This window comes from Amblyraja radiata, chromosome 12 (assembly GCF_010909765.2).
Source record: "Amblyraja radiata isolate CabotCenter1 chromosome 12, sAmbRad1.1.pri, whole genome shotgun sequence".
Classification (NCBI taxonomy): domain Eukaryota; kingdom Metazoa; phylum Chordata; class Chondrichthyes; order Rajiformes; family Rajidae; genus Amblyraja; species Amblyraja radiata.
The window spans coordinates 21,727,838-21,733,367 of NC_045967.1; positions in this window are offsets into that span (position 1 = coordinate 21,727,838).

Sequence of the window (5,530 nt, forward strand, 5' to 3'; positions counted from 1 at the left end):
CAGGTGAAATGTATTCAGTCCCTTAAATGTTAAACCATCATCACTTAAAAATATAAACAGTTTAATATTTATATATACAACTGGAGAAATAGAATACAATATGATCCAAAAATCATCCCATCGCATTCACAGTGGCATCGTACAATGGCTGCCTCGCCAACAGTCTGCATCGTGCCCTTCTCTCTTTGTTCTTTTTGAGTCTATTGTTAAATGTTGTTTTAGTGTATCTTTAGTTTTGCATTATGTAGGGTGTGGATTGAAACTTTTTTTATCCCTATCATCGATGGAGATGCAACTTTTTCTGTATCGTATCTCCGTCTGCACTGCGGCCTAATATCGTGGAGCTGGTGGCCTCTTGCTGGGGATCGACCTTGGGAGCTCCAACCGCAGAACTCTGCAGATTTAACATCTCAGAGCTGGCCGTCCCTTTGCAGGGATGGACCTCAGAAGCTCCAAACGCAGGAGGCTGCAGACTTTAACATCGTGGCGCTGTGATGCCTTCCATCACAGTGAGGAATGTGGAGGAGCTGCTGTGGTGGATATTTGTGTTAAATTTTTATGTGGTTGTGTGTTTTGTTGCTTTTTTGGTATGAATGTATGGCAAATTAAATTCCTCGTATGATTTACATACTTGTTTTGTTTTCATACTTGGCTAATAAAATCAATTACAATTATAATTAAAATTCTCAGCCCCCCACCCGTCTGACACCCTTTTGTCTTTTCATCTCAAACCTTTGCCCCTGATTCCACCCATCTGCCAATCCGAAACATCCTCCCAATCTATCTATCCGGTCAGGTTTTGTTCCAGCCCCACCTCTTTTCCAGCTTTCTGTTCATTTCCACAATCAGTCTAAAGAAGGGTTCAGAAAAGCCAGAAAATCGCCTATCCATTTCTTGAAAACCCAGAAAATTGCCTATCCATTTCCATGTACTGGAGAAACTCAGTATGGTCAGCCAGCATCTGTGGAGGGAATGGACAGATGATGTTTTGTGTTAAGATCCTTCTTCAGACTGGTTATAGTAGGGGGGAGAAAGCTGGAAAAGAGGTGGGTATGGGACAAAATTTATGAGTGATATGTGCATGCATGTGATAGTGCCTTATGCATGACATGAAATAGGATGGCTGGCTTCGACACAGATGATTCACTGCACACAGAAGCCACTGTGAAGGACAGTATAAAAGGAAGCAGTGTGGATCATAACCTGGAAAGCAGACTTTAGGATCAAGGGACAATCCTTCCCTGAGTTGATGCTGGTGAGCCCATCAGGGCAGCACAGTGGCTCAGCAGTAGAGCTGCTGCCTCACAGCACCAGAGACTTGCGATCCATCCTGACCTTGGGTGCTGTCTGTGTGTAGTTTGCACCTGTAGCATCTCACTGTGACTGCATGGATTTCCTTCGGGTGTTAGTGTTTCCTGCACATTCCAAACAAGTGCAGAAGTGCAGATAGGTTAATTGGGTTCTGTAAATTGGCCACAATGTGTAGAGAGTGGATGTAACAGTGGATAACATAGAAGTAGAGTGAACGGGTGATTAATGGTCAGTGTGGACTCCATGGGCCAAAGGGCTTGTTTCCATATTGTATCTCTAAACTAAACTTAAGCAATGGTCACTTTTCCAATTCAGGAAAGAACCAGTTACCTGATAAGACCAATGCTTACTTTGTGCCCGGCTTTGATCCTCTTCCTGAGTCTCCTGAGACACAACATAGGAAACAAAAGTGCCCTAGTGCACGATCTCCATGCCACCCCTTGAGTACAGTCAGTGATTTAGCCCCAGCACAACACTGGTGATTCTCATTGAACTGGCAGCTTAAGAGATCTAACTTCAGTGAGAAGGCGCAAAGGTTATTTGAGACTCTTTTTGTAAAACCTGAAGTCGAAACCTGTTACTGCCATAAGAAGTTATTATTTGCACATTGTGTGGGTAATCAGATCCCTCCAAATCCCAGAGCCCTGGAAGAAGCAGGCAATGCTGTTCCATGCAGCACCATCATATTATGCTTCCAAGCACAACAAAATACCCCCATGATTTAATATTCGCTGGTGGACTAATTCCCAGCCTCTGTCCCTTCCTGACAACCTATCATCATTAACCAAATCTTCTCTATACCCCTAATGATGTTCTTTAGGATAATACATTTCCCAGCTGTTAAATGCTGCCAGCACTTTATAGTTGCAGGTTTGGCACCTGCTAGTGTTGCGCTGATGAGCTGAATTAGAGAGGGAGAATCTTAAAGACTTGTGAAGTTAGAATTGTTTACTGAAATTTTGTGGGAAAGGCTCCATCATCATTCTTTAATACTTCAAAAATATTTGGAAAATATAAAAGAGTTGATCTTATAGATTTGTCGCATTGCAGTCAGGAATCAGGGTCATAAGGTCATAAGATCATGTGATAGGAGTAGAATTAGGCCATTTGCCCCCATCAAGTCTACTCCACCATTCAATCACAGCTGATCTATCTCTCCCTCCTAACCCCATTCTCCTGCCTTCTGCCGCTGACTTTTGACACCAGTTCTAATCAAGGGTGATCGACCTACCCGTCGCTCAGACACTGACCTCTCTTACTGGCTTTGGGAGCAGCTTGGTCGGACTTTGTGAACCTGCGCTGTTGGAGGTGTTGAGCAGTAGTGAGCTTCCACAACAGCAGCTTCATATCATCAACCTGCACAAACAATTTGCACCAGATATAATAAAAAATATTGTATTCTTTGAAAAACATGACACTTTGGCAAACCTTTCTGGTGTCCTGAGTGATCAGATAAGGCTGCTGAACTGGAGTAATGTTCCAGCAGCACATTTCAACATCTCTCTCTGTCTTTAGCAAGGGTTAGCAGTGATGGATGCCAATGCCATGTTCTGAACTAAGGAGTTCATGTTTAGATGTGTCTTATCACATCCTCAAGCTGTTTCTAAGCATTTGTCATCCATTAACTGACTTGGCAAAGTTAAACTAATCTCCTCTGTCTTAACGAGATCTGTATCCCTCCATTGCTTGCATTTTCTCACAGTGAGGTCATGTAGTCAGGAAAGGAAGCTATCCCATGGCACCACCTGCTGGACATGACAATATTAGACAAACAATCTTATATTAAAAAAGGTACAAAGTGCTGGAGTAACTCAGCGGGTCGGGCAACATCTCTGGAACATGGATAAATGACATTTTTCCAGTGATGCTGCCTGACCCGCTGAGTTACTCCTGCACTTAATGGCTTTTTTTTGTAAATCAGTATCTGCAGTTCCTTGAGTCTGAATCCTATTATTATGTAGTGTTATGTTGCATTTGGATTCACTGAAGGAGAAGATAATAAAGGTGCTAATTACAACACCCGGATTTCTCGAGCAGTTCCATGTGCAATCTAAGATTTTTTTTGTCCTAAACCAAGAGACCCTGGGGCATGTGATCCAAATTTGATCAGTGAGATCGTTTTAAGAAGGATATTTTGGAACTTAACCTAAGGAAGCTGAATCCAAGCCAGCAACAAAGAACAATCCTCTTAATGTGAATGGTAAGACGATAAGGAAAGCAAAAGTAATCCATCAAAGTTGGTGAACACATCCTGACACTTACCAGATTGGCATTGTCTTCAACTTTCTCCATGGTACCTGTAAAAAATAAATCAATGGAAAAGTGGAGGGTTACTGAAAAAAATTAATGCCAGCATTCTAGACATCCCATCCATTTGACTGTGGTTCAAGACAATTTCCAAAACTGTAGATGAGGATTGATTCCACTGTTAGCTTCTTGTCAATAGCAGTACTGTATTGGCTACATTGACAAATAGAGAGAATACTTGAAAGTTACAAACCCAGAGTGTCAGAGCTAGTTCTAGTCCAAATTTTCCCAAATAAGCAAATACATTCTGCCCTTGGTATCTCTGCCAGGTTCTAGCTACTTGTGCAACAAGTCAATAATTTTGAAAGAACTGGATGCAAAATAAATAAAAGGATAATTTCCTGTAAACCAGAGTGGGTAGGAAATTATTTATTTTACCTCCCTGCAATTCAATCAGCACCTTGTCCCGCTTCGGAAGCATGGAATAGAAATCAGCAGCCCTCCTTTCTCCAATGGATGATATATCTTTAGATAGGAAGCCCATTGCATCTTCAGCCATTCTGGAGTTGAATTCTGTTAAATATTATCCAAATACAAATCAACTGTTACATGACAATAATCCAACAAATACCAGAACTAGTTAGGGTACAAACTGTGTGATTTGCAGTGGAGGTAACTGTGGAGAAGGTGATGTGTAGCAAGTCAACATGCCATTGATAACTGCATGACTAATTTAGGAGCATGCTGAATCATCCAGGTTGTGTTGCTCCATCCACCCCATAATAATTCCATGGATCAGTCCTGCTGAGAACTATATTCTGCGCTCTGTGGCTTGTATTTTGCTCTTTCATCAGATGCCCTCAAAACTTATTTTTCCTCACCTTAAAATAGTACTCTCTAGCCTTAGGCACCTCTATCATGGGAAAAGTTTATTGCCATCTACCCTATTTATGCCTTTCATAATTTAGTACAACTTTGGTTTAGATTGGTTTAAAGATAGAGCATGGAAACGGCCCTTCAGCCCACCGAGTCCGTGCTGACCAGCGATCCCCACACATTAACGCTATCTACACACACTAGGGACAATTTACAACTACACAAGCCAATTAACCTACAACCTGTTGCGTACAGTTTTGGTCTCCTAATCTGAGGAAAGACATTCTTGCCATAGAGGGAGTACAGAGAAGGTTCACCAGACAGATTCCTGGGATGTCAGGACTTTCATATGAAGAAAGACTGGATAGACTCGGCTTGTACTCGCTAGAATTTAGAAGATTGAGGGGGGATCTTACAGAAACTTACAAAATTCTTAAGGGGTTGGACAGGCTAGATGCAGGAAGATTGTTCCCGATGATGGGGAAGTCCAGAACAAGGGGTCACAGTTTAAGGATAAGGGGGAAACCTTTTAGGACCGAGATGAGAAAAACATTTTTCACACAGAGAGTGGTGAATCTCTGGAATTCTCTGCCACAGAAGGTAGTTGAGGCCAGTTCATTGGCTATAGTTAAGAGGGAGTTAGATGTGGCCCTTGTGGATAAAGGGATCAGTGGGTATGGAGAGAAGACAGGTACAGGATACTGAGTTGGATGATCAGCCATGATCATATTGAATGGCCGTGCAGGCTGGAAGGGCCGAATGGCCTACCCCTGCACCTATTTTCTATGTTTCTATGTCATTGGAGTGTGGGAGGAAACCGGAGATCCCACAGAAAACCCACCCAGGTCACGGGGAGAACGTGCAAACTCTGTACAGACCGCACCCCTGGTCAGGATTGAACCCAGGTCTCTGGTGCTGTAAGGCAGCAACTCTACCGCTGCACCACCATGCCACCCATTTTTTATGATAATTGAATTTATTTTCCCCTGTCAACCTTTATCAAGTTTACTGCTTAGATTCGTCCAGTCCAAGAAAAACAAGCCCAACCTATCCAGTCCCCTCATAACTGGGGCATTCAGTCCCAGGCAACATCCTG